The sequence below is a fragment of the Apium graveolens genome, chromosome 10 (assembly GCF_009905375.1).
Source record: "Apium graveolens cultivar Ventura chromosome 10, ASM990537v1, whole genome shotgun sequence".
Lineage (NCBI taxonomy): Eukaryota > Viridiplantae > Streptophyta > Magnoliopsida > Apiales > Apiaceae > Apium > Apium graveolens.
This window is the reverse complement of record NC_133656.1, coordinates 217135277-217159785: the sequence shown is the minus strand read 5'-3', so window position 1 is coordinate 217159785 and position 24509 is coordinate 217135277.

Here is a 24509-nt window from a genome sequence, read left to right as displayed (position 1 = left end):
CCTGGACAAGACAATTAATTTCATAAGAGTGATTATGGTCAATCAGGACAACTTTTTACACAAGAGAATAATGATCAATGCAAATGACTCAGAGACAGACATATGTATGCAGGTGTCCGTCAATTACCTTGTCTCAAGGAGGGCATCTGAGTTAGATATCTTCATCAGCAAAGTTAAAGTTGTAACTCGTGAAGATACCATATTATTAACTGATTTAAGAGATGCTCAAGTGGCTGCCTTTCCTGAAGCATATCTACAGCCAAGCAAAGGTATATACATATGTCCAAACACCAAAAAATTCAAACATTTCAATATCCCCAAACAGTGTGTCATGAGTAACAAGAAGCTTATCATGATCCTTGGAACTGGTTTAAAAACCAAGAAGAACAAGAACAATGATGATATGGAAATGATAAAGCTACTGAGGAGATATCTGGATAATGCAGAAGCCAACTTGCCCAGAACACAGATCAACAAGGATGATTTGGATGATGATGAACAGAAGAAAGATGATCAAAATCCTTCTTGATCAAATCCAAGTCAATCCAGTAAGCCATCTGGCAGCAAGAGTGGAGAGAAGAAGAAGGAATATGACAAGAAAGATGAAGAAAAGAAGAGAAGAAGTGAGAGGAAAAGCAAAAAGTTTCATGATGGCTCAGAACCACATCAAACCCTAAAAATCCAAACACAACTAGCTCAAATCTCAGCTCAACCTAAAACATCAACTATCTCAAACATCAAACCACCTCAAACCTCAAAGCCAAAATTTTTGTACAAACAAACAACCAACTTCTTCCTAAAATTTCAATCACCTCAAGCCAAACTAATCTCAAGAAAATGATAACCCTACCTTTAGCCAAACCTTCACTAAAATTCAAGCACAAATCTGTTGGGAGAAAATCTAAGAAAGTCAAGTCTACAAAGAAAGAAGAAGTCACTGAAAGGGTCATCTGGAATTGCTTTAAAGAGTTTGACTTTCTACCTCTAAATTGGTGCACCTCAGATGAAGACTATTTCCAACATCTAGCTGAGGAAATTGTTAGAGTCTGGGTTGTATCCCTGAGAAAACTTAGAATTCTTTTTGAAGATGGGACCTTCACTTTTCTTGTCAATGGCTTAATGGATTCTTTGTCTCCAACATAAATTAAGAGAGTGATAAGTTTGTTGAAGGACAAGGATACTGCTACAAGGGCATGGAGATCAGTTCTAGCTGAATGATTGATTGAAATAGAGGAAACAAAGAAAAGAAATGAGGCTGAAGCTGAAGAAAGTAGAAGAAGGTATGATGAAGAGATTGAGATGTACATAAAATATCTGAAGAGTTGAAAGCAAAAGGAATGAGCAGAATCTCCAAAGATGGAAGATTTTTAAACATCAAAGCTGATGGATTCTCAAGATTCTGTATAGAATTTCTAGACAGTGGTTAACTTAAAGCAGCAAGACAAAAGCTTGTAGAAGCTCTAAGTGGAACACCTATTATAGAAGAACTTGAACTTCTTGACCACTTAAAGGATCAACTTAGAGAAGAAGCAGACACAAAAACTGTCTTTACCTGATAAATGTAACCATTGAATCTTGTAAATCTTATGTTGAACAAAAGTTGTAATTTCATCAAGCTTTGTGTATAAATGTTATTTTCCATCATTTTAAACTTGGGGTTAGTCTTGTTAACAGGCATGAATTTGTGTTAAGCAATCTTCTCACAAATTGGGGGAGATTGTTGCATAAGACATGCATGTACTTTAACAAGACTAAGATAATTTATTAACCCTAAGTAAGTTGTATTGTTATCTTTGTTTGTATGTGTACTTGTAATACTTTAAAGTCTGTAAGAATGCAAAGGAGCAGACTTGAGTCTTTTTCCTGAAACAGTATCAAGCCTAAGGATTCTATCTGGAAGAAGATCATGCCTCAGAAGAATTCTGAAGAATCTTGGAGTTGAATAAATCTGTTTGGATAAAAATACTCTAAGTCAAGATCTCTACAAGTCACAGATTTAGTGTTATAGAGAAGTCATTCGAGAACTCCAAATGACTTATTGAGAAGTCGGGAAAGCTACTAGAGAACTCAGAGAGATATCGACAAGTCAAGAAGACATGAAGGTTGGAGATATCAACAAGTCATTTCTTCACTAGAGAACTCAGAGTTATCGACAAGTCTATATTCATTAGAGAACTCTGAGTTATCGATAAGTCAAAGTCCACTAGAGAACTCAAAGATATCGATAAGTCAAAATTCACTAGAGAACTTTAAGTTGTCGACAAGATAAAGTGAAGACATGATGCTGAGAGATCTCGACAAACTAAAGTTTCATTTGAGAACTCAGAGACCTCTATAAGTCAAATTCACTAGAGCATTAGAGATCTCAATAAGTCATTATACTTATCCAGATGTCAAGATCTCTATATGCCTAATTGGAGATCTCGAGTAAAATTCTCAAAGTACAAAATCATAGACCAGTTCAATATTCAAGATTAACAATCAATAAACAATCCAAACAGCTGGAATGATAAGTCTACAAAAAGCAGTTTGAAGAATGCGCAAGATCAATGGTGAAGATTAACGGACAGAAGGAAGATTAAAATTATCACAAGATGCTAAAGATATGCTAAGCCAGAAATAGAAGATCTACTTTTCTATAAATAGAAATGACAAGTGACAGTTTAGAAAAGCTAATAGCATGTCTTATTGTACACTGTATAAACCAGCAGTTAACTGTATTATAAAGTTAACACTGGTCCTTCAGTCAGTTGTAACAATTTAGATCAAATTTCTTGTAACACTCTAAAAGAGAAGCTAAGCTCTTTATCAACAAAAAGCCTAGAAATTTTTTAGCAAAACATTCTTAATTTTAATATAAAATTAAGTGAGTTTTGAAGATTTGTGTTCTTTATTTTCAGCAAGCTTAATTTCTGCATGAACACATTTTACTACAAGATTTAATTTACTTTGTTCAACCATAAACATTTAAGAAAAGCCCAAAAACAGTAAAACACATTCACCCCCCACCCCTCTGTGTGTTATTCATTTCCTAACACATATTTTTCACACTTCTTTCTTGGAGCATCTACAACATAAGCAAAATTATTGCTTTTGTTTATCCCAATTTTCCCATTTCTATTTTTCTTCTTCTTTCTTGCATCTTTAGTCTTGGTTTCTTTGACAGGTGCCTTGGAGCTTTGTTTATCCATGAGCTTTTCTTCAGCTTTGGAAGATGGAGTTGCTTCTACATTTTTCTTCTCTTTATCTTCATCATCAATTTCTTACTTGATAATCAACTCTTCCTCACTAAAATTTACTTCACATGCCTTGAACATAGGCGAGATAACCTTTTTCAGCATTGGTGGTACATTTTCATTTTCTGTTGCTTTTCCTTTGTCACCTATGTCTTTCTTTTTTTTGTTCAAGGCATCATAGTCAAGACCAATATCAATATTTGCATATGGCTTGTTTTTCTCATGGTACTGTCCAATTAACTCAGATGTATTCGTGAAGGATTTCAATTTAAATTCATTCTTTTCCAGCTTCTCCCTTAGCACTGCTTATATTTCACTTGCACACTTGAGCTTGTTCTATAGATATGCATTTTCTTGTCTTACAGTTTCAAGCTCAACCAATAACAATTCAGTTTTTTATTTCTCACTTTTAAGCTTCTCATTTATCTTTATCAATCTGCTAACTTCTTCATTAGCAGCAACCATACTTGTATGAATATGAAACATTTCTGTGCTCATCTTTTCTACAGTTTCCTTATATTGACTCACATTTAAATCAATGGTAGTGAGAGTTGGTACTTGTAATTTTGATGAGGATGATTCTCCCTGCTCCAAGGCCATTAAAGCATAATTTCTGACTTCCTCATCTTCATCATTATCATACTCATCTCAACTTTTTCCCTCTGCAATATAAGCTTTGCTTTGCTGTTTCTTTAGAAGAACTTCATACTTTGCTTCCAGTTCAAGATAAGCTTTGTCTTTCTTTGCTTTCTTGGATTTCCTGCATTCTGTAACAAAATGGCCTAGTTCATCACAGTTAAAGCACCTTATCTTTGATCTGTCAACATATCCAGTTTTGTAACCATTTTTGCTATCAGATGTGTACTTCCCTTTTCCTTTCCAGCTGCTGTCTTTGTTGAAAGACTGTCCTTTACCCTTGAAGAATCTTGACTTCTTTACTATAATGTTAGAGAACTTTCTTTCCAGATAGGCCATTAACTGATCAAGCTCATCAAGTTCATCCAAGGTGTAGAACTCATCTTCATCCAGTTCCAGAATGACTTGTTCTTGTGAATCATTTGTTCTTTGCTCACTTGTTGAGACAACTGGAGTTTGAGATCTTGGTTCATCATTAGAAGTCTGGATTTCATTGACAATTAGAGCACTTGAACCATCCACAACATGCCCTTATCCAGTTCTTAATGATTTTCTTTGAATAATTTCTAATTCATAAGTTTTCAAGATTCCATAAAAAACTTCCAGTGTTATTCTGCTCGAATCTCTCCCTTCTCTAATTGCTGAGATTTTCTGTTCCAAATAATCAGGGAGTGTGATCAAAAACTTCAAGTTCACCTCTTCAGCTTCATAGTATTTTTCATGGAGCTGCAATTCATTTATCAGCTTATTGAACCTTTCAAACACATCAGTGATACTTTCTTTTGGCTTGGCCATGAAACCCTCATATTGTGAGATCAGTATCCTCCTTTGATTAGATCTAACTTCCTCGGTTCCCTCACAGAGTATTTCAATCTTTTCCCAGATTTTCTTGGCAGTGTCACAGTTGACAATGTTGTTGTTCATCCCATTGTCAAGTGACTCTATCCATATCAATTGCAAGCCACTATCCAGGGAAACTTTCTCCTTTTCAAACGCAGTATACTCAGAAGGGTCTTTTGGAGCATAATGAGCTGAAATGACCATATCACCATCTGTTGATTCTTGAACTCTAACTATATGAGTGAAGGGCCCATTTTTGAGAATCTGAATATAGAGTGGATTGGCCATCCTGATAAAAAACAACATTTTCTTTTTCCAAAGAGTGCAGTTAGCTTTGTCAAATGTTGGAATTTTGATGCTACTGATTTTCTGTGTTCATTCTTCCAAGATCTTAAATCTGTTTACTTTCAGATTTTGCTCTGATACCACTTGTTAGGAAATGAATACTCCCTCCATCCCAATTTATCTGTCTTGTTTGACTTTTGATGGTCAAATTGACTCAACTTTGACCGTAAATAAAAACTCATTCTTTCATTATTTTGAAAAATTAAAATATACGTATAAAAGTAGATTAAACATACTTTCTAATGATATAAATTTTATAAGTATTTTTGATATTATAGTATGTGAAATTTTCGGTCAAAGTTAAGTCAATTTGACCATAAAAAGTCAAACAAGACAGATAAATTGGGATGGAGGGAGTAACACATAGAGGGGGGTGAATGTGTTTTACTGTTTTTATGCTTTTCTTGAGCTTTTTATTGTTGAACAAAGTAAATTAAATCTTGTAGTTAAATGTATTTCTGCTGAAACTAAACATGCAATAGTAAATAACACAGATCTTTCAAAACTCATTTTTATATTAAAATTAAGAATGTTTTGCTACAAAATTTATAGGCTCTTTGTTAATAAAGATTTTAGCTTCTTCTTGAGAGAGTTACAAGATTTTCTATCTAAATTGTTACCACTGACTAAAGGACCAGTGTTAACTTTATAATTTTGTTAACTGTTGGTTTACACAGTGTACAATAAGATATGCTATTAACTTTAGTAATCTATCACTTGTCATTTCCATTTTAGGAAAAGTGTATCTACTATTTCTGGATTAGCATATCTTAGCATCCTGTATTTACTTTGATCTTTCTTTGTCAGTTAATCTCCACCATTGATCTTGCACATCCTTCAAGCTGCTTTTTGTAGACTTGTCAATCCAGCTGTTTGGATTGTTTGTTGATTGTGAATCTTGGATATTGAACTGGTCTGCAATTTGTACTTTGAGATTTTACCTCGAGATCTCCATTTGGTCTATTGAGAATTTGACATCTCGATAAGTATATTGGCTTATCGAGATCTCTAATCCTCCATAATAAATTTGACTTGTAGAGGTCTTTGAGTTATCTATAGGAAAATTTGGCTTGTCGAGATCTCTAGTCTTCATATCTTCACTTTGACTTATCGATATCTCTGAATTCTCTAGTGGCTTATTGACTTATTGATAACTCAGAGTTCTCTAGTCAAATTTGACTTGTCGATAACTTAGAGTTTTCTAGTGAATTTTGGCTTATCGATATCTCTGAGTCCTCGAGTGGAATTTGACTTATCGATAACTCAAAGTTCTCTAATGAATGTTGACTTGTCGATAACTCTGAGTTCTCTAGTGAAGAAATGACTTGTCGATATATCCAATCTTCATGTCTTCAATTTGGCTTGTCGATATCTCTTTGTGAATCCTCTATAAGCTTTTCTGACTTCTCGATAAGTCATTTGGAGTTCTCGAGTGACTTCTCTATAACACTAAATCTGTGACTTGTAGAGATCTGTGACTTGTAGAGATCTTTGACTTAGAGAATATTTTTATCCAAACAGATTTATTCAACTCCAAGATTCTTCAAAATTCTTCTGAGGCATGATCTTCTTAATCATCTTCCAGATATAATCCTTAGGCTTGATACTGTTTAAACAAAAAGACTCCAGTATGCTCTTTTACATTTTTACAGACTTTAAATGTTACATGTACAAATGCAAACTAAGATTACAATACAACTTACTTAGGGTTGTCAATTTGACTTAGTCTTGTTAAAGTACATGCATGTCTTGCACAACAATAAGTCCTTGACATACTTAGTTTAGCTGATGAAGATTCCATCACTTCTTTGACTGACTTGTAGTCCAAGAAAGTAACTTAATTCCCCCATCATACTCATTTCATATTCACTCTGCATAAGCTTAGAAAATCTTTGACAAATCTTTTCATTTGTAGAACCAAAGATGATATCATCCACATAGATCTAAACTAGGATCATATCTTCACCATGTTTCTTGTAGAAGAGAGTCTTGTCTATAGTACCTCTAGTAAAACCATGTTTTAGTAGGAATTCTGACAAAGTATCATACCAAGCTCTAGGTGCCTGCTTTAGTCCATATGGAGCCTTGAGTAATTTGTACACAAAATTTGGAAATTCTGGATCTTCAAAGCCAGGTGGCTGTTGCACATAAACTTCTTCTTCTAACTCACCATTTAGGAAGGCACTCTTGACATCCATTTGATACACTTTAAAATTTGAATGTGCAGCAAATTCTAGAAAAATCCTTTTTGCTTCAAGTCTTGCAACTGGAGCAAAAGTTTCATCATAATCAATTCCTTCTTGTGAGTAGCCTTTTACAACCAACCTTGCCTTATTTCCAGTAACCATACCATTTTCATCCATCTTGTTCCTGAACACCCATTTTATTCCAATAATGCTCCTATTCTTTGGAGCATGAACTAACTCCCAAACTTTATTTCTTTCCAACTGATTAAGCTCCTCTTGCATTACAGATATCCAATCAGGATCCATTAGAGCTTCTTCAGTTTTCTTGGGTTCCATTTGAGACAGAAATCATGCATGTAGGCACTCATTAGCAGTTGCACTTCTAGTCCTTACACCAGCAGTAGGATCACCAATAATTGCTTCTCTAGTATGACTTCATCTTCTCCATCAGAATCACTATCAATGTTGAGGTTTTCAAATGCAAGACCTTCAGCTTCATTTTCATCAAGGCATTCCAAGTCTGGACACTTGTCATCATCAAAAGTCACATATGTGCTTTTCATAATCTTCCTTTGATCTATAACATAGACCTTGTGTAATATCCCGTAATTTTTAGAATTCGATCAATAATAGAATAATAGAAAAAAATATATTAAAATTAGAAAAGGACTAGGATTTAAAATTGGATTAGACTAATGGGCCTAAAATTTGGATCCAATTCTATTATGGATAACTTGTAGATAAAGATATAGGGTTTGGTATCGTTATAAATACACCATATTCGTCTTCCTCGTTTTTTATATAAGAATTCGTAGGGCTCTTCTCAGCAAAAATCAGCAGTCTTGTAAAATTCGTAGAAAATTCATCGTAAGTCGGAATTCAGTGATTCTGGACTTTTCGGAGAGGTCTTTTCGTTATCTTCAACTTTCGTGTTTCGTGTTTTCCAATATAACATCGTTTAATGGGTCAAAAAGGCTATATTCAGATCTGGTCAGGTTTTGAAGTAAGTTTTCGATCGGTCTTACTAGTGTTTTCAAAATTATATGTTACGTGTTTATATTTGATTATCAAAATTTGGGCTAAGTGATTATATATTTGAAAGTATGATGTGTTACGGTATATGTATTATTGTGTATATGTGTGATGTCTAGACGATAATTTTGGATCTCTGATTTGTGCCATGGTTTGTGAAAATATCGAATAAGAACTTAGGACCGCAGTCACCGGATTGTAGTGACAGTTTTATGAAAATTTAGGACCGTTATCACCGGGTTGTAGTGGTCGTGGCATGGATTAAGGATTTTGAATTATTGTTGTTTATGTGGTATGTGTATTGTGTGTATCGAATAAGAATAAGAATAAGAATATATCGCGAAAGTGTGTGTTTCGTATATCGTATCGTATAAAATATCGTATTTTGTTATATATGTATAAGTTGCTTGGCCTACTAGTTGGATCGATTGGTTTCTTGCTGGGCTGTATAGCTCATTCTTACAATTTCAGGTTTCGCCTAAGAGTTCGAGTTGGATAGCATTGCAGTTAGAGGACTTAGAATTGGAGTTGTTTGACTTTTAGACTTCTGTTAGCTGCGCTTACTGTATCAGCCCGCGCATCCGGACGATTAAATCTAAATCAAAACTAAAACAAAATACAATTTACTAATACGAAAATCTATTACAAAGGTGTCTATTACAAAAGCGCAGCTAACGGAAGCGGTCCAAAAGTCAATCTACTCCCATACTAAGATCCTCGAACTCCAATGCTATCCAACTCGAACTCTTAGGCGAAACCTGAAATTGTAAGAATGAGCTATACAGCCCAGCAAGAAACCAATCGATCCAACTAGTAGGCCAAGCAACTTATACATATATAACAAAATACGATATTTTATACGATACGATATACGAAACACACACTTTCGCGATATATTCTTATTCTTATTCTTATTCGATACACACAATACACATACCACATAAACAACAATAATTCAAAATCCTTAATCCATGCCACGACCACTACAACCCGGTGATAACGGTCCTAAATTTTCATAAAACTGTCACTACAATCCGGTGACTGCGGTCCTAAGTTCTTATTCGATATTTTCACAAACCATGGCACAAATCAGAGATCCAAAATTATCGTCTAGACATCACACATATACACAATAATACATATACCGTAACACATCATACTTTCAAATATATAATCACTTAGCCCAAATTTTGATAATCAAATATAAACACGTAACATATAATTTTGAAAACACTAGTAAGACCGATCGAAAACTTACTTCAAAACCTGACCAGATCTGAATATAGCCTTTTTGACCCATTAAACGATGTTATATTGGAAAACACGAAACACGAAAGTTGAAGATAACGAAAAGACCTCTCCGAAAAGTCCAGAATCACTGAATTCCGACTTACGATGAATTTTCTACGAATTTTACAAGACTGCTGATTTTTGCTGAGAAGAGCCCTACGAATTCTTATATAAAAAACGAGGAAGACGAATATGGTGTATTTATAACGATACCAAACCCTATATCTTTATCTACAAGTTATCCATAATAGAATTGGATCCAAATTTTAGGCCCATTAGTCTAATCCAATTTTAAATCCTAGTCCTTTTCTAATTTTAATATATTTTTTTCTATTATTCTATTATTGATCGAATTCTAAAAATTACGGGATATTACATACTACCCTCCTTAAAAAGAATTTGGTCCCCAAATTCACAACAATCCTAAAGTTCGTGACACGTCTACCCCTTGATCTACCAATGGTCAAACTATGGTCCACAAGATCGAATCCTAGAGAATGTATTAGTCTCATACCTAATACACTCCGAAAGACAGCCTGCTCTGATACCAACTGTAACGGCCCGCACTTCCGGACCATTAACTCTAAATCAAAACTAAAAGCAAATACAATTTCTTGATTAAAAAGTCTATTACAGAGGTCACTATTACAAAAGCGCAGCTAACGGAAGCGGTCCAAAAGTCAATCTACTCCCATACTAAGATCCTCGAACTCCAATGCTATCCAACTCGAACTCTTAGGCGAAACCTGAAATTGTAAGAATGAGCTATACAGCCCAGCAAGAAACCAATCGATCCAACTAGTAGGCCAAGCAACTTATACATATATAACAAAATACGATATTTTATACGATACGATATACGAAACACACACTTTCGCGATATATTCTTATTCTTATTCTTATTCGATACACACAATACACATACCACATAAACAACAATAATTCAAAATCCTTAATCCATGCCACGACCACTACAACCCGGTGATAACGGTCCTAAATTTTCATAAAACTGTCACTACAATCCGGTGACTGCGGTCCTAAGTTCTTATTCGATATTTTCACAAACCATGGCACAAATCAGAGATCCAAAATTATCGTCTAGACATCACACATATACACAATAATACATATACCGTAACACATCATACTTTCAAATATATAATCACTTAGCCCAAATTTTGATAATCAAATATAAACACGTAACATATAATTTTGAAAACACTAGTAAGACCGATCGAAAACTTACTTCAAAACCTGACCAGATCTGAATATAGCCTTTTTGACCCATTAAACGATGTTATATTGGAAAACACGAAACACGAAAGTTGAAGATAACGAAAAGACCTCTCCGAAAAGTCCAGAATCACTGAATTCCGACTTACGATGAATTTTCTACGAATTTTACAAGACTGCTGATTTTTGCTGAGAAGAGCCCTACGAATTCTTATATAAAAAACGAGGAAGACGAATATGGTGTATTTATAACGATACCAAACCCTATATCTTTATCTACAAGTTATCCATAATAGAATTGGATCCAAATTTTAGGCCCATTAGTCTAATCCAATTTTAAATCCTAGTCCTTTTCTAATTTTAATATATTTTTTTCTATTATTCTATTATTGATCGAATTCTAAAAATTACGGGATATTACATACTACCCTCCTTAAAAAGAATTTGGTCCCCAAATTCACAACAATCCTAAAGTTCGTGACACGTCTACCCCTTGATCTACCAATGGTCAAACTATGGTCCACAAGATCGAATCCTAGAGAATGTATTAGTCTCATACCTAATACACTCCGAAAGACAGCCTGCTCTGATACCAACTGTATCAGCCCGCGCATCCGGACGATTAAATCTAAATCAAAACTAAAACAAAATACAATTTACTAATACGAAAATCTATTACAAAGGTGTCTATTACAAAAGCGCAGCTAACGGAAGCGGTCCAAAAGTCAATCTACTCCCATACTAAGATCCTCGAACTCCAATGCTATCCAACTCGAACTCTTAGGCGAAACCTGAAATTGTAAGAATGAGCTATACAGCCCAGCAAGAAACCAATCGATCCAACTAGTAGGCCAAGCAACTTATACATATATAACAAAATACGATATTTTATACGATACGATATACGAAACACACACTTTCGCGATATATTCTTATTCTTATTCTTATTCGATACACACAATACACATACCACATAAACAACAATAATTCAAAATCCTTAATCCATGCCACGACCACTACAACCCGGTGATAACGGTCCTAAATTTTCATAAAACTGTCACTACAATCCGGTGACTGCGGTCCTAAGTTCTTATTCGATATTTTCACAAACTATGGCACAAATCAGAGATCCAAAATTATCGTCTAGACATCACACATATACACAATAATACATATACCGTAACACATCATACTTTCAAATATATAATCACTTAGCCCAAATTTTGATAATCAAATATAAACACGTAACATATAATTTTGAAAACACTAGTAAGACCGATCGAAAACTTACTTCAAAACCTGACCAGATCTGAATATAGCCTTTTTGACCCATTAAACGATGTTATATTGGAAAACACGAAACACGAAAGTTGAAGATAACGAAAAGACCTCTCCGAAAAGTCCAGAATCACTGAATTCCGACTTACGATGAATTTTCTACGAATTTTACAAGACTGCTGATTTTTGCTGAGAAGAGCCCTACGAATTCTTATATAAAAAAACGAGGAAGATGAATATGGTGTATTTATAACGATACCAAACCCTATATCTTTATCTACAAGTTATCCATAATAGAATTGGATCCAAATTTTAGGCCCATTAGTCTAATCCAATTTTAAATCCTAGTCCTTTTCTAATTTTAATATATTTTTTTCTATTATTCTATTATTGATCGAATTCTAAAAATTACGGGATATTACACCTTGTAGGCAGTTCTCTCCAATATATATCCCAGAAAAATTGCTTCAAAAACTTTTGAGTCAAATTTTTCCACATATTCAGAGTTGTCTTTCAAAATGTAACACTTGTTTCCAAACACATGAAGATGCTTTACAGTAGGCTTTTTCTTAACATGATTGAGTAAGGTAATTTTCCATGAGCCTTGTTAATGAGATATTTCATCTGAGTGTAACATGCAGTGTTAATAGCCTCTTCCCAGAAACTTGTTGGCAACTTGGCATCTTGCAGCATTGTTCTAGCAGCTTCAACTAATGTTCTATTCTTCCTTTTAACTACTCCATTTTGTTGAGGTGTTCTAGCTGCTGAGAATTCTTGAACAATGCCTTTGTTTTTGCAGAATTCATTCAATGTTGCATTTCTGAATTCTGTTCCATTGTCACTTCTCAATCTTTTTACACAATTGTGATCTTCAGCCTGTTTTTCTATCTTCTTGATGTGCTCAATTATGATGTATGAAGTCTCATCCTTAGAATGCATGAACTCTACCCAAGTGTATCTTGAGAAATCATCCACCATTACAAGTGCATATTTGTTTCTTGAAATAGATAAGACATTTACTGGCCCAAACAAGTCTATGTGAATAAGTTGCAATGGTGCAGTTATAGAATTCACAGTTTTTGACTTGTGACTTGATCTTTTCATTTTTCCTTTCTAACAAGCTTCACCAACTTCAACTTGAGCAAACTCCAGTTTAGGCATGTCTCTTACTAACTCCTTTTTGACCAAGGTGTTAATTGCCTTAAAGTTCAAGTGAGACAACTTCTTATGTCATAGCTTGCTTTGTTCTTCTGATGCCTTGGTGTAGAAGCAACAAATTCCATCCTTATTTGTTGAGTCCAAGTCTACAACAAACAAGCTTCATTTCCTTGCTCCTTTCAGAGCAACTTCACTAGTTTTCTTGCTAATAAAAGTACATTCTTCTTTTTGAATAAAACTTTAAAACCTTTGTCTGCAAATTGGCTAACACTGAGAAGATTCACTTCAAGACCAGCTACCAATGCTACATCATCAACGATAACATTTTCAGAAACAATCTTTCCATATCCCATTGTGAATCCTTTGTTGTTTTCTTCAAAGGTCATCAAAGGGCCAGCCTTCTCCTCAAACTGTGATAACAGGGCCTTATCACCCGTCATATGTCTGGAACATCCACTATCTATGATCCATATGACCTTCTTCATTTTGCCCTGCACACAATGAGTTTTAAGTGTGTTTAGCAACCCAAGCAGTGTTGGGTACTTTCTTCTTGTTAACTTATTTAGCAGAAGTAGAATGAGTTGTTTCAGAAAAAATAGAATTCAATGATTGTTGTGCATTTTCCCTATATCTGCCGTGGACCCAATTTTTGTTTCCCTGAGGTCTACTCTTAGTTTGTAATAACTTTTTATCACTTTCAAGTTGCAGGTTACAGTCAAACTTGTCAAATAATGAGTAAGAATCATTTGTATCTGCTTCATTGTAATTGCAGGCTCTTTCAGATGCCTTGCTAACAACCTTTTTACACATGTAGTTAGGTGATTCATAGAGCCACATTTTCACACTTCTTTCTTGCAGCATCTATAACATAAGAAAAATTATTGCTTTTATTTATCCCAGTTTTTCCATTTTTATTTTTCTTCTTCTTTCTTTCATCTTCAGTCTTGGTCTCTTCAACAGGTGTCTTGGAACTTTGTTTGTCAATGAGCTTCTCTTCGGTTTTGGAAGATTGAGTTGCTTCTAAATCTTTCTTCTCTTTATCTTCATCAGCAATTTTTTGCTTGATAATCAACTCTTCTTCACTGAAGTTAACTTCACATGCCTTGAACATAGGTGAAACAACCTTTTTCAACATTGTTGGAATATTTTCATTTTATGTTGCTTTTCCTTTGACACCTATATCTTTTTTCTTGTTGTTCAAGGCATCATAGTCAAGAGCAATAGCAATGTATGCACATGGCTTCTTTTTCTCATGGTACTGTCCAATTAACTCAAATGCATTCTTGAAGGACTTCAATTTAACTTCATTCTTATCCAGCTTCTCCCTTAGCACTGCTTCAATTTCACTTGCACACTTGAGCTTGTTCTTCAGATATGCATTTTCTTGTCTTATAGTTTCAAGCTCCACAACAATAATTCAGCTTCTTGTTTCTCACTTTCAAGCTTCTCATTTATCTTTTTCAGTCTGCTAACTTCTTCATTAGCAGCAACCATACTTGTATGTATGTGAAACATTTTTGTGCCCATCTTCTCTACAGTTTCCTTATATTGACTCACATTTAAATCAATGGTAGTGAGAGTTGGTACCTGTGATTTTGATGAGGATGACTCTCCTTGCTCCAAGGCCATTAGTGCATAATTTCCAACTTTCTCATCTTTCATCATTATCAGAATCATCCCAACTTTTTTTCTCTACAATATAAGATTTGCTTTGCTTTTTCTTTAGAAGAGATTCATACTTTGCTTCCAGTTCAAGATATGTTTTATCTTTCTTTGCTTTCTTGGGTTTTAGCATTCTGTAGCAAAATGTCCTAGTTCATCACAAATAAAGCACCTTATCTTTGATTTGTAAACAAATCCAGTTTTGTAACCATTTTTGCTATCAGATGTGTATTTCCCTTTTCCTTTCCAGATGCTGACTTTGTAAATTATAATTCTTTACCCTTGAAGAATCTTGGCTTCTTTACTCTAATGTTAGAGAACTTTCTTGCCAGATAGGCCATTGACTGATCAAGCTCATCAAGTTCATCCAAGGTGTAGAACTCATCTTCTTCCAATTCTAGAATGACATGTTCTTGTGAATCATTTGTTCTTTGCTCACTTGTTGAGGCAACTGGAGTTTGAGATCTTGGCTGATCATTAGAGGTCTGGTTTTCATAGATAATTAGAGCACTTGAACCATCTACAACATGCCCTTGACCAGTTCTTAATGATTTTCTTTGAATCATTTCTAATTCATAAGTTTTTAAGATTCCATAAAGAACTTCCAGTGTTATCCTGCTTAGATCTCTCCCTTCTCTGATTGCTGAGATATTCTGTTCCAAATGATCAGGGAGTGTGAGCAAAAACTTCAAGTTCACCTCTTCAGCTTCATAGTATTTGTCATGGAGCTGCAAGTCATTTATCAGCTTATTAAACCTTTCAAACACATCAGTGATACTTTCTTTTGGCTTGGCCATGAAACCTTCAGATTGTGAAATCAGTATCCTTCTTTGATTAGATCTAACTTCCTCAGTTCCCTCACAGAGTATTTCAATCTTTTCCCATATTTTCTTGGCAGTGTCACAGTTGAGAATGTTGTTGTATATTACATTGTCAAGTGACTCTGTTAGGTCCCAATATGTTTGTAGAAGGCGGGTTGAATACAAACTTTACCGTTTAATAGAATTTAATGCGGAATAAAAAATTGAAACAAAATTCAAGTTAAATAAAACTATTATTAAACTTGAAAGGTGTTACAACAACGGTATCGTTTACAAGGGATTAATCTCAAATAAGTTATTACAAATCTAGAATAGATTCGACATGAACTTTTTCTATTTTTGCAATAAAAAGGATCAAATCCTAGAAGCAATTTGAGATTAAGTTCTAGGGATTTTGATCCGCTAGATAGTTACACAAGAACAAGAGAATGATTTCTAGTGGTTTAGATTTAACTTTAATTGCTAGAAATTAATGGTCTCGAATTTGCAGTAGTGAGAGATGATATGCTTCTACGGCTGCTGTTGTTTTTGTTCTTGAGTAGATGAGGTGTATTCACTGTGTGTTGAATGTCTGCTGCTATTGTCTTTTAATAATTCAATCAACAGAGATCAAATGAACTGGCAAGACAATCGGTGAGACAATCTGTTGAACTAGCAAGACAATCGGCATGACAATCTGTTAAACTAGCAAGACAATCAGTGAGACAATCATTTGAACAAGCAAGACAATCCCATAGCTGGTAGAACTTTTGGTATGACAATCCATTTGAACTAGTATGACTTTCGGTATGATAATTGATTGTCATACTGGTTCAATTGATTGCCATGCTGAATTAATATTGAATATAAATTCAAAACCAATTCTAAAAATTCAGAATATTAATTCAGAATTAATTAATCAATTAATTTAATTAATCAATAAATTAATCTTTGCAATATATAATTTATTTTCTTAATTAAATTATATGACTTAATTAATTAATAGAGAATTAATACTACTCTTGAACAACAACCACTCTTCTAAAAATCTTCTGAAAATCACTGAAAACTATGAATCAATTCTACCACTTCAATGTTGACACTCGATGTACTGTTTGGTTCATGAGTGACTAACTTCCGTGACGTTTCTTCATGTCTTGACTTTGATAACTTGATTTTCTTCAGATTAAATCCCTGTAATTATTTGATACCCTGACAAGATCTCTGTCACTTGATTAAATCCACAATCTTGATTTATATCACTGAGGCTTGATCAATTTCTTGAACTTCTTCCAGTGAAGTAATTCCTCAAATCTGTAGATGAACATTGTTTCTGAATCCTTTGACAGATGTTACTTTGAGAGATCTCTTTGACGGTAGATCCACTATTTACTTGTTACATTCTTATTTGAGTTGAGTTAAATCCTCAAATAAATAAATAAGCTATGTCATATGCCTTTCATCTATCAATATCAGTTGCAAGCCACTATCCAGGGAAACTTTCTTTTTTTAGGCTCAGTGTACTCAGAAGAATCTTTTAGAGCAAAATGAGCTGGAATGACCATATTGCCATCTATTGATTCTTCAACTCCAACCATAGGAGTGAAGGGCCCATTTTTTAGAATCTGAATATAGAGTGAATTGGCTGGCCATTCTGATAAACAACAATATTTTCTTTTTCCAAAGAGTGTAGTAATAAACATTCAGAAATTAAACATATAATAATAAAGAACACAGATCTTTGAAAACTCACTTAGTTTTATATTAAAATTAAGAATGTTTTGCTATAAAATTTCTAGGCTCTTTGTTGATAAAGAACTTAGATTCTTTCTTGAGAGAATACAAGAGTTCCTGATCTAAAATTATTACATCTAACAAAGGACCAGTGTTAACTTTATAATTTAGTTAATTGCTGGTTTACACAGTGTATAATAAGACATGCTATTAGCTTTAGTAAACTGTCACTTGTTATTTCCATTTTAGGAAAAGTATATCTTCCATTTCTGGCTTAGCATATCTTTGCATACTATATTAACTTTGATCTTCCTTTGTCAGTTAATCTTCACCCTTGATCTTGCACACTCTTCAAGCTCCTTTTTGTAGACTTGTCAATCCAGCTGGTTGGATTGTTTGTTGATTGTGAATCTTGGATATTGAACTGGTCTGTAATTTTGTACTTTGAGATTTTACCTCGAGATCTCCAGTTTGGTCTATAGAGAACTTGATATCTCGATAAGTATGTTGGCTTATCGAGATCTCTAATACTCCATTGCAAATTTGACTTGTAGAGGTCTCTGAGTTCTCTATAAGAGAATTTGGCTTGTCGAGATCTCTAGTGATATTTTGACTTATCGATATCTCATAGTTCTCTAGTGAAGAAATGACTTGTCGATATCTCCAATCTTCATGTCTTCAATTTGGCTTGTCGATATCTCTGAGTTCTTTAGTAGCTTTTCTTGACTTCTCGAGAAGTCATTCTAGAGTTGAATGACTTCTCTATAACACATTATCTGTGACTTGTAGACTTCTTGACTTTTTTGCAAAACAGATTTATTCAACTCCAAGCTTCTTCACACTTTCTCTGAGGCATGATCTTCATGATCTTCTTCCAGAGCTTATTCTTAGGCTTGAAACTGTTTACAGAAAAATACTCCAGTCTTATCTATTTTCATTTTTACAGACTTAAGTGTTACAATACAAAATGTAAACTTAGATTACAATACAACTTACTTAGGGTTGTCAATTTTACTTAGTCTTGTTATATACAGGAATGTCTTGCATAACAATAATGATCACACAATTCATATCAGGAAATAATTTGTCTAAAAAAATGAATGAAATATGTAGATTGACGGTTACAAAATTAATTTCAATTTGAGAATAATGATAAATTTGAATTAGAGACTGATGAGGAATTAAAGACCGTAACTTCAAATTTAGAATTTGAATATGAAATTTGCTTGACTATCAGAAAGAAATATGTATATTTGTATTGAAGCATATTTTATATTAGTTGGAATAAATTTTTTGATTGTAATTAATGATTCTGAATAAGTCATACATTCAATCTATAAGTAATTTAAAATTTGAAATTTTAATATATTTAAGAAAATTAAGGAAGATTTGAATGAGTTCGAGTTTCCCTATGTAACTAATTTAAATTTAAAAAAAAATCCAACTTAATTAATAAACGGGCCAAAAAAATGGATAGACCGTGGATCTTGAGAATTTTTATGGGAGATACGTGTTAGGAAGATCCATCAGATAAATTTATTTAACCATTGGGTAAATTTTAAATTTGGGAGTACACTTTAAGAGATATATATTATCATCCAATCAAACAATATCTTCTCCAAGATTATTAAATTTATTAATATATTCAATTTTTTTAATGTTGTCATATCACTGTAGGCATATTTGGTTATGGCCTGTTTCTTTTCCGTGTTGCACATATGGACTGGATTGCTCTCAATTTGAATGAAAAAGATGTTAATGCTTTAAATTATTAGAGGAGCAATATGGATTCAGCCTTGCGAGATATATCTTTCACTTCTCAGACATTATTCACAGGATTGTCTTTTTTGTTTTCTATCATTTTATGTATTGATACCATCCATGTTTGTATTGATATGAGGGATCCTTGCAATCGTGATGATGAAAATCATGATCCAAATATATGTTCACGTCTCCAAGACACTAATGCGTTGTAGATGGAGTAAGATCTCCCGATTTTTTATTATGTTCAGTATATTTCAAATTTATGATTTCGGTGTATTATATCTTAATATTTGGATTCTTTTCAAAAAAAAAAAAAAAGGTTTCAAGCACGGAAAATTCAGCAACAATGGGTAGGTGAAAAAATGATGAATATAACCCAAAAACTCAAAAACGCCATTTTCCACATGTCGTAATGAACATAATTAAGTATTTGTATATATGACTACACATGTTAATGTACTGTCTACTTTAAACATTCAATTGAATTTGCAACTCCCATGGAAAATAAAAATCCATCGCTGTAAACGAAGGCGATAACTGTTTCAAACACGTCTTTTTAGCATCCAATTGCATTGTCATGTTGATAAAATTGTTTGAATCTTCACATGAACAAAATTAAAACTGCAAGAAAGCTTAGAGTTTGTGATCTTAATATTGCAAAAGTGCGTTGTATGCTCTCTATATGCATTTGGCATGCTTTAACCAATTTTTAATTTAACAATATTTCACTAATTTTAAACTAATTCATTATCAGAGTCTGTTAGGAATATGTGTATTAGTTTGATGATAAGTTAAACAAAACACTTAAGTAGAAATCTAGTGTTTGTAGCCTCAACGGATAAGACCATCTTGGCTATCCGTTGAAGGAGTAGCTTTACTTAGAAATAAGTTTAGTATTGTAGCATATTTCATTCTCTGGATTCAAGTTGTAATTATTAGATGTTGTAGGAAATTATCAGTCATGATGACTACTAGTGGATATGCAAATAGGAGGGCTAATTGTAAATATTTCATGCCTTGTAATTTTGTATAAGTGAAGAAGTATCAACTGATATTGAAGACCTTCAACGGATAAGAAACAAAGCTTCAACGGATGTCTCTAATGCTTCAACGGATAATATCCATTAACGGATGAGTGCTTCAACGGATAAAGACTTCAACTGATAATGCATCAACGGATAAAGCTTCAACGGATAAAGCCTCAACGGATAAGGCATCAACGGATGAAAGCTTCAACGGATGCTTAGTTCATTAGCAGTTGATAGTGACAATTCACAAGCTGACAGAGGCACATGGGTTGACAGAGACAAACTGAAATGTGGAAGCCTCTAGGAGGAATCAAGAAAATGCAGCATTTCCATTCTGATGCAAACAAGGTAGTATTCAAAGATCTACAGCCAAGCCTAAATTGCATTTGATAGAGAAATGAAGAAGAAACATGTGAAGAATCTTTTTAATTGTATTTTACAGTTTTGTCTTCACTTGTAAACTTGGTGATATATAAACCAAGTAGCAGCTAGTAATTAGATAAGAATTTTCCTGAGCTGTTTAGAAATATCCAGAGAGAAAATCATCTAGTTTGTACTAGGAAGCAGCTGTGATTTAATTCTTTGAATCACAAATTTTCTGAAATAACACATCTCTGGTGGAACAAAAAATCCACCAGAAAAGTTTTTAAGTTCTTTGTGTTCTTTACATTTGTGTTTGAATATATATCTGTCTGTATTAGCTTCAAGCAATTCACACACTTGTTCTCAAAAACACTTAGCCTTAGAAACTGCTCAAAACTTGAAAAAGTTTTGAGATTTACATTCAACCCCCTTCTGTAAATCTCATTGTTAGTCCACTGGGAATAACAATTGGTATCAGAGCAAGCTCTTAACATACAAAGAGTTTAAAGATCTATTCTGCTAACATCATGAGTAAGAAGGATATTGGTGTAAAGATTCCAATCCTGGAAAGAGATAACTATCATCACTGGAAGGTGAAGATGCATTTACATCTTCTCTCTCAAGATGAAAGCTACATCAACTGCATTGAAAATGGTCCTCACATCCCACACAAGGTGGCCACAGCTGCTACTGCAACAGTTGCTGTTGGACAGTCTATTCCCAAGCCAAAGGCAGAATGGACTGTTGAAGATATTGAAGAAGTCCACAAGGACAAGAAAGCCATGAACATTTTGTTTAATGGCCTGGATCAAGATATGTTTGACAATGTCATCAACAGCCAAACTGCTAAGGAAATTTGGGATACTGTGCAACTTATCTGTGAAGGCACTGAGCAAGTTAGAGAAAACAAAATGCAGCTTCTCATTCAACAGTATGAATATTTTCACTTAGAAGAAGGAGAATCATTGAATGATACCTTCAACAGATTTCAGAAACTGTTGAATGGATTGAAGCTGTATGGGAGAGTGTACCAAGTCAAGGACTCCAATTTAAAATTTCTAAGGTCTCTACCAAAGGAATGGAAGCCTATGACTGTTTCTCTAAGAAATTCTCAAGATTATAAGGACTTCACACTTGAAAGATTATATGGAATTTTGAAGACATATAACTTGAGATGGAGCAAGATGAGCTGTTGGAAAAGGGAAAGAGAAAAGGAGGATCAGTTGCACTTGTAGCTGACAGTGAGAAGGTTGAAGCCAGGAATGAGGAAAAGACAATGTCAAGTCTCAAAATTGGCACAAGCAAATCAGAATCAAGCAAGGGTAAAGAGCAAGTAGCTGAGGATGAAGACAATTCCAGTCAGGATGACTCTGATGATATTGATGAACATCTGGCCTTTCTGTCCAGGAGGTTTGCAAAGATGAAGTTCAAGAAAAATACAAAATTCACTAAGCCAAACAAAAACATGGTGGACAAATCAAAGTTCAAATGTTACAACTGTGACATTAGTGGACACTTTGCAAGTGAGTGTAGGAAGCCAACTTCTGATAAAAAGAAATTTGAGCAAGTTGATTACAAAAAGAAGTATTTTGATTTGCTTAAACAAAAGGAAAGAGCTTTTCTCACTCAAGATGATTGGGCAGCAGATGGGGTCAATGAAGATGATGATGTGGAATATGTCAACCTAGCCCTGATGGCTAATTCTGATGAAAATGAAACTAGTTCATCAAGCAACCAGGTAATTACTACTGATCTCTCTTAGCTTTCTAAACATGAATGCAATGAAGCCATAAATGATATGTCCAATGAATTATATCATTTGCGTGTTTCCCTTAAATCACTAGCTAAAGAAAACACTAGGATAAAAGAGAATAATGTGTTTTTAAGTGATAGGAATGCTGTGTTAGAGAATCAGGTAATTGAGCTTGAAAAGATTAAACTTAAATGCTTGACTGTTGAGAGTGAACTAGAAGAAGCTGTTAAGAAAGTAGAAATTCTTTCTAAACAGTTAGAAAGTGAGCAAGAGGTAATCAAGGCCTGGAAAACATCTAGGGATGTTAGTGTTCAAATTGCCAAGGTTCAGGGAATTGAATCATTCTGTGAGGATGCCTGAAAGAAAAACAAAAAGGAGTTAGAATTAATTGATGGATTGTCAATGGATGTGGAATCAACGGATGATGAAAGTTATCCGTTGAAGGAAGAAAAGGAGCATCCGTTGAAGGCTCATCAATTAAAACAGGCAAGTAATTTTAAAAATAAAAACCTTAATAAGAAGAATGATTCTACTCTCAAAAACTTTGTCAAAGAAGGAGCTAGCACATCCAAAAATGCCAGTAAGGTGAATATAGGACACATGACTTTGGATCAGCTGAAAAATAGGCTTAAGTTGGTTGAGGATAAGAAGGAAATTAAAAGAAAATCTAAAAGAAATGGGAAGGTAGGGATTAATAAACATAACAATTACACACCTGATAGGTATGCTCCTAGAAAAAGCTGTGTGCATTGTAAAAGTGTTAATCACCTATCTGATAATTGCAAATCTGTTAAAAATGCTCCCATGCCTTCAAATCCCTCCATGCCTAACATGTCTATGTCACCTCTGCATGCTATGCCTGTTATGTCTCATCAGAATTCCCATGTACATTTTGCTAACATGCCATATATTAATAATCCTTATTTTATTGCATTTAGTTTGCCTCAAATGCCATACAATATGCCTATGTGGAATAACATATTTGCACAATCCATGCCTTATCAAATTCAATCAAATGTGCTAAGTGATTCTGTGACTAACCCTACACTTCAACCAACCACATCTGAGATCAAGGTTGACCCAAAGTTACCTAAGTCAAAAGATGCAGGAGGAATGAAGTCTAGGAAAAAGACTAACAAGGCTGGACCCAAGGAAACTTGGGTACCAAAATCAACTTGATTGATTTTGTTGTGTGCAGGGAAAAAGAAGGAATCTATGGTACTTGGACAGTGGCTGTTCAAGACACATGACAGGAGATTTCACCCTGCTCACAGAGTTTAAGGAGAGAGCTGGCCCTAGCATAACCTTTGGAGATGACATCAAGGGATTCACTATGGGATATGGCTTGATTTCAAAAGAAAATGTCATCATTGATGAAGTTGCATTGGTTGATGGTCTCAAACACAACTTATTGAGCATCAGTCAACTATGTGACAGAGGGAATACTGTTTTCTTCAATTCTGAAGCCTGTATTGTCACAAGTAAGAAGGACAATAAAGTGGTTCTAACTGGAGTTAGAAAAGGAAATGTGTACCTAGCTGACTTCAACTCTACAGATGCAGAATCCATTACTTGTCTTTTCAGCAAAGCAAGTGCAGTTGAAAGTTGGCTATAGCACAAGAAGCTGTCCCATTTGAATTTCAAGACAATGAATGATCTAGTCAAAAAGGACTTAGTTAGAGGAATGCCTCTAGTGGAATTCACAAGGGATGGACTGTGTGATGCTTGTCAGAAAGGAAAGCAAAAGAAAGTATCATTCAGTAAGAAGCTTGAATCTGCAATTGATGAACCATTACAACTGCTACACATGGATCTTTTTGGACCAGTCAATGTATTGTCAATTTCAAGGAAAAGATATTGCCTAGTGATTGTAGATGATTTCTCAAAGTTTTCATGGGTCTATTTTCTTGGATCAAAGGATGAAGCTAGTGAAATCATTATCAATCATATCAAGCAAGTCAACAATCATCCTGATTTCAAAGTAAGGAATATTAGGAGTGACAATGGAACTGAGTTCAAAAATTCAACCATGAAGTTGTTCTGTGAAGAAAATGGGATCATGCATGAGTTCTCAGCTCCAAGGACCCCACAACAAAATGGTGTGGTGGAAAGGAAGAACATATCACTAATTGAGGCTGCAAGGACAATGCTTGAAGAGTCAAAACTCCCAA